The following is a 10,545-nucleotide window of genomic DNA, read 5'->3' as shown; positions in this document are numbered from 1 at the left end:
AGCTAAAGACAGGAGCCAGGTGAATGATCTGATGCAATGCTAGTCTATTGTTAAATCCATTACCAGGGTTTTTTTTTTTTTTTTTTAGTAAATACCTAATTATGCTATTCCTCTCGGCCTAGTGAAAAAACCTGCACAAGGAGAATTCACTTCTACTAACCCTTTCATACATTAACCCACCTATTTGCTAGGCCAGTGTGTATACCTGTGTTTGGGTGTGACTCAATTACTGTACAGATGGGTTGATAATGTATGACATTGGTACCTCTTTTCACCTGGCAGTAAGTGAAGTATCCTGCGCTATGAAAGGTAGCAATCAGGAAAGGAGCTTCCTGCCTACGTCCAACTCAATTTCACATTATCTTGCAATCAAGATGTGCAATGACTTCAATAATAATACAATATACTATATTCTCTACTGTTTTTGATGTGCAACCAAGAAGAATGGCAAACATCTGTATGACAAACATTTCATAAGAAGGTATCCCACAAATGAGCAAATATGTACATATATTTGTATACATGTATATCAGTGTTTTCATTTATTAGCTCATTTAAATCATAGAAACTTTTATAGTTTTTATTTAAGCTTTAAGAGGAAAAAACACAACGTTCTAAGATATTGGCTAATCAGAATTGCCATCCTAAGAGGAAGACATTTTATACTCACATGTTTTGAACAGATTTAACTCTAGAGTTTAGACTTTTAAATATAAATACAGAAACACCAAAATTTTCCAAGTATAGAAGTTACAGCATTACTTTCCTTATTTTAGTACTTCATATTTTTGTAGTGGGTCCAGGGTTTTACTTTTCCATTTATCTTCTTCTCCTTCTTCTCCTTCTCCTTCTCCTTCTCCTTCTCCTTCTCCTTCTCCTTCTCCTTCTCCTTCTCCTTCTCCTTCTCCTTCTCCTTCTTCTTCTTCTTCTTCTTCTTCTTGATTCAGAACTTTATAAAATATTTTTTCTTTTTTCTTTTTATTAGATATTATCTTTATTTACATTTTAAATGTTATCCCCTTTCCTAGTTTCCCTTCTGAAAACCCCTATGTCCTCCCCCATCACCTGCTCACCAACCCATCCACTCCTGTTTCCTAACCCTGACATTCCCCTACACTGGGGCATGGAATCTAGACAGCATCAAGGGCCTCTCCTCCCATTGATGACCATTAAGGACACCCTCTGATACATATGCAGTTAGAGCTATGAGTCCTACCATATGTTTTCTTTGTTTAGTGGTTTAGTCCCAGGGAGCTCTGGGCGTACTGTTTAGTTCATATTGTTCTTCCTCCTATAGGGTTACAGACCCCTTCAGCTCCTTGGGTACTTTCTCTAGCTCCTCCATTGGGGGCCCTGTGTATCATCCAATTGATGACTATGAGCATTCATTTCTGTATTTGCCAGGCACTGGTATAGCCTCACAAGAGACAGCTATATCAGGGTCAAGGCAGCAAAATCTTGCAGGCATATGCAATAGTGTCTGCTATATCCACTCCAGTATTGACACGCATTACAGACCTAAAAGCCTAGAAGCAGTACCAAGGCAAAGAGTTTCATGGAAACAGCCTCCTGGAACCTTGGCATTCTAATAGCTTGTATACTCAAACCCTGTCCCCTCGTTAGTTTGGTGTATGGATCCGTGTGCTCTCTTTCAGTATTGTTTTATTATAAGTGCCTTTTAGGATTGATTTTGACATATAGCTAAGCCTTCGCCAGTGTTCCAATGTCCTAGGTAGTCCTTGAAGCCGAAGCTGAGCATGGAATTCAGTAAGAATGTTACCTGTTCATTAACACTCAAATTTACTTCTAGTAGAGGCAGTGAAAATAATCAGGCATTATTATTTACTTGAATAGAGTTAGAAATGCTCAGGGCTAGTCTGCGTAATAATTACTTAGGACAAAAGCTGAGTCACACCCAAACACAGGTATACACAATGGCCTAGCAAATAGGTGGGTTAATGTATGAAAGGGTTAGTAGAAGTGAATTCTCCTTGTGCAGGTTTTTTCACTAGGCCGAGAGGAATAGCATAATTAGGTATTTACTAAAAAAAAAAAAATTTATATAAATTGTTGAATAATTACAGTCCATTATGGTTTTGATTTATTTATTTATTTTTACACTCCATATTTTATCCTTCCAACTCTTACCCACCCTCCAACTCATCCACTTCCAATACCTCCTTCCCATCTCCTATCTCTATGTTGATGTCTCCACCCCTCACCCCACCTAACCTCTAATCTCCCTGGGAACTCCAGTCTCTTGAGGGTTAGGTGCATCATCTCCGAATGAACACAGACCCAGCAGTCTTGTACTGTATGTGTGTTAGGGGCCTCATGTTAGCTGGTGTATGCTGCTTGTTTAGTGGTCAAGTGTTTAAGAGATCTTGGGGTCCATATTAAATGAGACTGTTGGTCCTACGAAAGGGATACCCATCTCCTCAGCTTCTTTCAGCCTTCTATAATTCATTAATAAGGGTCATCTGGTTCTGTCCATTGGTTGGGTGCATCTGCATCTGACTCTTTCAGCTGCTTGTTGAGTTTTACAGAGTATGTTCTTGCTAGGTCCCTTTTATGAACATTTCATAGACTCAGTAATAGTGTCAGACCTTGGGACCTCCCCTTGAGCTGGATCCCACTTTCAGTCAGTAGCTGGACCTTCTTTATTTCAGGCTCCTCTCCATATCCATCCCTGTAATTTTTTTCAGACAGGAACAATTATGGATTAGAGTTTTGACTATGAAATGCCCCCTCCCTCATTTGATGCCCTGTCTTCCTGCTGGAGGTGTGCTTTATAAGTTCCCTCTACCTACTGTCAGGTATTTCATCTAAGGTCCCTCCCTTTGAGTCCTGAGTGTCTCTTACCTCCCAGGTCTCTGGTACATTCTAGGGGGTCCTCCCAACCTTATATCTCCTGAGCTTGCCTGTTTCTATTCTTTCTGCTGGTCCTCAGGACTTCAGCCCTTTTCCCTCACCCAAAAGCACATCAAGTTTTCATCTCTCCTCCACTCCCTCCTCCCAGCATTTTGCTGTATACAAGAAACAGACCTCAATAACACAAACAGGCACTATCTCAGAGAAAACGGATGGAAGAAGTTTGTCCAAGCAAATGGTCCCAGGCAACAAGCAGGAGTCACCATCCTAATATCCAATAAAATAGACTTTCAACCAAAAGTTATCAAGAATGATGAAGAAGGACACTTAATATTCATCAAGGCGAAAATCCACCAAGAGAAACTCTCAATTCTGAACATCTATGCCCCAAATGCAAGAGCACATACATTTATAAAAGAAACTTTACTAAAGCTCAAAACACACATTGAACCCTACACAATAATAGTGGGAAACATCAACACCCCACTCTCACCAATTACAATCCATTATTATGCTGAGGTCAGGCAAAACCCAGTATTTGTCATTGAACATTGATATTTAAAAAAATGAAATAATATAAATATACAAGTCTCAGGCTAGAGCAGTGTTTCTCTGTTGGAGACCAGGTTGAGAATACCCAGGCATTTTACAACCCAGGCATTTTACGGCCGGTAGCTGAGAGTTCTTTGTTAAGAGCCACTCACCCCCTCTCCCCATCAAGGCTGTTTCGTGGGAATCAGCAAGATTTTGGCTCTAAACATACATCAAGGGCTGAGGGAGTCTTCCAGCGTTCTGGAGCTGCCGGGAACTGTCATCTTGGGCTGATAAGAGGGCCGGAGTTTCTAGATAAGCCGCCCAGTGTTCCGGAGCAGTGACGTCAAGGACCTGAGATGAATCACTGAAATTTTCAGACTTGGGATTAACCGCCCCCATTTGTCCTTCACTGTGGTCCTTTTGATCATTCCCTGACCCCTCTCTGTACACTATAAAACTTGAGTCTTTTTCCTCATTAAATGAGACTGACACAAGCAGATGCAAGGTCTCCCTCTCTCTTTCTTATTCCCATTTCAATGTAGGTTTGGGATCCCCCTCGAGGACCATGGAATAACTTGTCCCATGGGCCAGGATATTCCTCTACATTGCTTATGCTGTAACCATTTAATATAGGTCTTCATGTTATAGTGACCACAAACATATAGTTACTTTTGTCGATATTTCATAGCTAGAACTATACTAGTGTTATGAATCATAATGTAAATATCTGCGTTTTCTGATGGCTTAGGTGACCCTATGATATAGTTATTTTACTCCCACAGGGTCATGTTCACCAGGTTTAAAAATATGAGCCTAGCATATAAGTCCACCTCCAATCACTTGAATTATCCTACGTTAATTAACAATTAAGAGAATCACAAGCAAATATGCTCACAGCCCAACTTGCACGACATGATTATTTTTTATTTTCCTTACAGTTATTTTGTGAATATACTTTGCTTTCTGGTTTTATCTTTTTATGAAATTTATGTATACAAATATATGTGTCTCTTCATCCATATGTGTTTCTCCTGTGATTTCCTTGGCTCCATATCTTTGTTTGTTTGTTTATTTTCTCATATTCTTGTTTGTTTTTTAATTATTATTCTAAGGAAAAAGAAAAATGGAAATTATTCAGATGGGAAGGAAAGTAGGTGGGAAGGATCAGAGAGGTCTTAGAGGACAGGAAACCATAATCAAATATGTTGCATTGAAAAAAATCTATTTTCACTAAATAAAATTACCAAAAATCAAGGATTAGTTTCTAATAATCTTCTGAAGCTCCTTTTTAAAAAAAAGAAGGGAGAGAGGAATTAATTCTCAATTGATAAAGACAACAACAAAATGGTTTCCAATAAATAGTTATGGATTAATGAGGTAAATATATACAAATAAAATAAATTTTGAACTATAATCGAGTACTAGGCAAAACAATAAATATTAGATGCCTCATGCTTAAATTTAAATGTGAAATTTTCAAATGTTTCAAGAACCAAATATAGAAAATTATTTTCACAGCCTATATTTAGGTAAAAGATTTACTAAACCAGATTGAATAATTGTTAAAATATGTATACCAAATCTTAAAGTTCAGGAGTGAAATTACAATTCTGTGGCTGTGAATTCATTCCCCAGAGCACAATTAATTAATTAAAGATAGGTAGATAGATAGATAGATAGATACATAGATAGATACATAGATAGATAGATAGATAGATAGATAGATAGATAGATAGATAGATAGATAGATAGATGATAGACAGATAGATAGACAGATAGACAGAAAAAAAATCTCTGGCAGATGAGTCCTGCTTTACCCAAGGTTATTCTGGTATTAGAAACCCCAGGTATGACACTACATACCACCTGATAACACTTCTTAGATCCCAGTCATCATCAATAGCACCTTTTCCTCTGAGTTCCATACCCTTCCTACAACTCTTGCAGAAAACTACCGCTCTAGCAGAGACTAAGCCTTTACTAGGAACCCAAGAGAAAAAGTCAATATGTTGAACCACAGAGGCCCCTTCAGTATCACAAACCCCAGACAACAAACCATTTTCCATAATTTCAAAATCCCAGAGGCAATTCATGCTCCCAAAACCTTAGAAGCCAAGCAGAACACTAAATATGAACAGTATCTACCCACAAATCCATTACTATAGAAGGTATTAGAAGGAAAAATCTAATGCAACGAGGTTAAATATACACCCCCCCCAAAAAAAAACCCACAAAAATTAAATAATTTCCCACTAGCAAGAACAAAGAAGGGAAAAACACATACATACACACAGACACACAAATACACACAAACACACACACACACACACACACACACACACTCACACACCACCACCACCACCAGCAGTAAAGAGGGGCATTATTTCAGAGTAAAGAGTTGGAAAAAGATCTTCCAAGCTATTGGACCCAAGAAGCACACTGATAAAGCCAATCTTACAATCCATATTACAATCTGCTGATAAAGCCAATCTTACAATCCAGATTGCAATCTTACAATCCAACCAAGTATCCTTCAAACCAAAATCAATTAAAATAAGACACTTCATACTCACTAAAGAAAACAAACTCCACCACAATAATGTCTCAGTTCTGAACATTTATGTTAAATCTTAAATCACACATTGAACCCAACACAATAATAGTGGTAGTCTTCAACACACAACTCTAAACAAAAGGTCATCCAGATAGAAACTAAATAGAGAACAATGGAGATAAGAGACTTTATGCTGAAAATGGATGTACCAGATATGTACAGAACATTTCATCGAAACACAAAATAATATACTTTCTTCCTTGCACCACATGGGATCTTCTCTAAAATTGACCATGTACTCTATCACAAGCAAATTTCAACATACAAAAAATTTGAAACTATCCCATATATCTTATCAGATCACCGTGGAATTAAGTTGGATTTCAAAAGCAAAAACAACATAAAGCCTGAAAAACACATGGAAACTGAACAAGTCTTTACTGAAAGACTGCTGAATCCTAGCAGAAATAAAGAAATTAGTGCCTGTCTAGAATTCAATGGAAGTGAAAACAAAACATATCCAAACTTATGGGATACAATAAATGCAGTACTAAGAGGAAAGTCCATAGCACCAATGGCCTTTATAAAGGAATTGGAGAGATATCATACTAGAAATTTAGCAGCACACCTAGTAGCTCTGGAGGAAAAAGAAGCAAATATACCAAAGAGGAATGGACAGCAGGAAATAATCAAACTGATCAATGAGATCAATAAAATAGAAATTAAGAGATCAAGACAGAGAATCAATGAAACTAAGAATTGATTTCTTGAGAAAACAGAGACACAAACCCTTGTTCAAACAACCTAAAATTCAGGATGAGAATATCAAAATTAACAATGAACATCAAGGAAATCCAAATAACCATTACATCATATTTTTTAAAACCCAAACTCTACAAAATTTGGAAATATAACAGAAATGGAGAATTTCCATGAAAGATCCTACTTACCAAAGTTAAGATCAAATGAACAATTTAAAAAGACATAACTCCTGTTAAAAAGAAGCAGTTGTTATAAGCCTCAATATTAAAAGAAAAAAAAAGCCAAATGATTTTAGCTAAGAATTCTACTATACTTGCAAATAAAAGCTAATACAAAAACTCCTCAAATTATTCCACAAAACAGAAACAGAAGGAACATTGCCAAACTCATTTTTTAGAGGCCACAGTCATTCTGATTTTATGCTGAAACCACACAAAGACTCAACAAAGAAAGTAAGTTACAGACCAATCTCCTTCATAAACATTGATGCAAAAATACTCCATAAAATACTCACCAACCAAGTATGCATCAAAAATATGATCCACCATGATCAAGTAAGCTTCATTTCAGAGATATATTCAACATAAAAATCTCTGTTAATGTAATCCATCATATAATCAAACTGAAAGGAAAAATGATCATCTCATTAAATACAATAAAAAAAAAAAAACCTTAGACAAAATCCAGTAGTGTAGGTACAACACATAACGCATAGGACTTCATGGAAGTGAAAAGTTTCTCTAAGGCAAAGGACACTGTCAATAGCACAAATCAGCAGCCTACAGAATGGGAAAAGGTCTTCAAGAACACCTGACAGATGGCTAATTTCCAAAATATATAAAGAATTAAAGTACTAGATATCAACAAACCAAATAATGTAAATAAAAATGGGGTACAGATCTAAACAGAAAGTTCTTAACAGAAAAATCTTAAAGCTAAAAGCCACTTAAAGAAACATTCAACATTCTTTGCCATTAGGGAAATGAAAATACAAATGACTCTGAGATTTGATCTTAAAATTATCAGAATAGCACCACACACACACACACACACACACACACACACACACACACACACACACGTGACACCTTATGCTGGCAAGTGTGTGGATCAAGGAGAATGTTCCTCCATTGCTCATGGGAATTCAAACGTATCACTTTGAAAATCAATATAGTGGTTTTCTCTTTTTCAGAAAAACAGGATTCAGTCTACCTCAAGACTCATCTATATCACTCCTGTGCATATACCCAATCATACGACAAGGACATTTGCTCAACTATGTTCATAGCAGCTTTATTTGTAATAGCCAGAAACTGGAAACAACTTATATGTCCTTCAACTGAAGAATGGATAAAGAGAATGTGGTACATTTACACAGCAGAATATTACTCTGGCATTAAACAATAACACCATGAAATTTGGAAACAAATGAATAAAACTAGAAAAAAAGTCATCCTGATTTCTTCCTAATTTATTCAGACACAGAAAGACAAACATGATATGTACTAACTTATAAGTGGATATTAGCTGTACAGAAAAGATAACCATGGGACAATCCCCAGACCCAGATGAGCTCTTACCAGTAGGAGCAGGGGCTGACTCTTTTTCCTGCCTTTTGGACCCTTTTTTTTTCCTGCCTTGATGTGACCCCAGGTGCTTTACTGTATATTGATATGCCTTGTTTTGTTGATATCATTAATTGCAGTCATTAATATAGATTTATTATTTGTATGAATTACCTATCGCTGCTTTCCTACTATAGTAGTATTTTAATAAGTGGTTATGCCAAGGGGTGCATAAAACTGAAATATTCATTATTATTTGATTTTTTTCTCGAAAATACTTGTTAAAACCTGTTCTCAAAAATTTTGAAAAGAAAAAAGTTTACATTCATATCAAGTTCTCTGATTTTCCTCTTTAATCATTATTGCATTCTACAATGTTTGGTCATAATAAAGAGAAGTCAACTAAAGTGACTACCTTATTTTACTATCTTTGTACATAAGAAACAATGATCTGGTACAATTACACCCATTAATATTAATAATATAAAGAATGTACACTTTTGCCTAACAAGAGACAAATATTTTGCCACCTCAAATCATTATTTCAAGGTCGAACTTAAATCAACCTCAGAGTTTGTTGTGAACCTTTAAGTTTGAAAACTTCACTCAGTCTTCTAAGTTAATGTTTTCCCTCACACTCATCTATACTATTAATAGCAAGTATTTTATTACCTTCTGAAGTAAAGGCAGTATTCTAAACAGGATTATTAGGTAACATACTTTTTTAAATATAATGATCTGCTTATTACCGTTAAGACAAGGAAATTACTGTTGCAAACAATCATTGCTTGCAACACTAATTGCAGACATCCTGAGTTATCTGTTTGGGAAAATTACCTTGAGGATATTTAAAGACTATTTTGAGATACATAAATTACAGATAGACAACATTTTTTTCCTAGAGAACTAATCAATTGTAGATAATTACAGCTTGAGCAACCATTCAAAATAAGAGGTTGCTACATTAACTTTAAAGACAAGCATGTTTCATTCTTAATGTTTGTTTCATAACATCTCAGGCATATGTCTGACAGAACTTCACTCAGCATGTACTTGTCAACTTTCATGAGTAAATAATTCTCTGAGTGAATTAAGAAATATAGAAGTAACTATGGATAAAATTCATAAAATCAAATTTTGTGTGTTTTATAAAAGTTTTGAAATACTTTTTTATTTTATATATTAACCCTTGGTATATCAACATCTTCATGAATCATGGCATCCTTCTCATCTCTGCCATGGTCTACATGATGTTCTTTCCTCAGTGATATACCATGCACTGGCTATCATTATTTAAATTTTATTTAAAATATATGCAGTCTCTCCCATTACTCTATAATTAACTTTGTAACTTTTCTTGTGAAAAATAAACAAATGTCTGTTTACCCCAGAAAGACATCAACAATATACTGAAGAAAATTTTGACCAATTCTAGTTTAGAAAACCAGTGAATTTCCTAGGATTGCTTACAAGGAAAAGGATGATCCATAGGCAACATTGACACTGTAAAAGCCTACTTTTCCACAGGTAATTACACTAAAAACTGCATGATTGGAGCCCTCTATACAGCTTGACCAATCAGAGCATCTCCATTTCTTAGCACCTGCTGCTTATATTAATTAGGATAGTTGCTATGTGAAGCTCCTAAATGTCTTATGTTTCCTATATCTTGTAAGTTTCTTATAATTACGTAAATACTAACTTTTAACAGCCTCCTTCCATTCTTCAAGAGGAAAGGTTTTGATTTGGAGGAAATAACTATGCAAAAATAATTATCTTAAGATTAGATCTGCATTATGAATATCCTATGGTGATATCCAATATCTAATTTTGTATCAGATATCATCCATTAATTTTTTAAGTAAATTAAAGATTCTCATCTGGAAATGGGTGGCGTGATATAGAGAGATTGACATGGCCAGGAAAGGTTACTTTCAGGCCATCCTGCAACTTGGTAAGGAGGAAACATTCACTAAGTCCAAGACAAGGAAATATTTTCCAGAAAATAAAAAATAAAAATAAAAATAAAAATAAAGTACACAAACACAAAATTGCAACTGGAGAAATTGTTTTTTGCGTCATTTTTTCTTTCTTTGTCAGGCATTTCATTTATTTTTTTTAGTCTCTTTATTTACATTTCAAATGCTATCCCGTAAGTTCCCTATACGCCCCCCACCCCTGCTCCCCTACCCACCCACTCCCACTACTTGGCCCAGACCTTCCCTTGTGCTGGGACATATAAAGTTTGCAAGACCAAGG

This window comes from Mus pahari, chromosome 11 (genome assembly GCF_900095145.1).
Source record: "Mus pahari chromosome 11, PAHARI_EIJ_v1.1, whole genome shotgun sequence".
NCBI classification, from domain to species: Eukaryota; Metazoa; Chordata; class Mammalia; order Rodentia; family Muridae; genus Mus; species Mus pahari.
The sequence above is the reverse complement of the archived record's forward strand: the minus strand, read 5'-3'. Positions refer to the sequence as shown.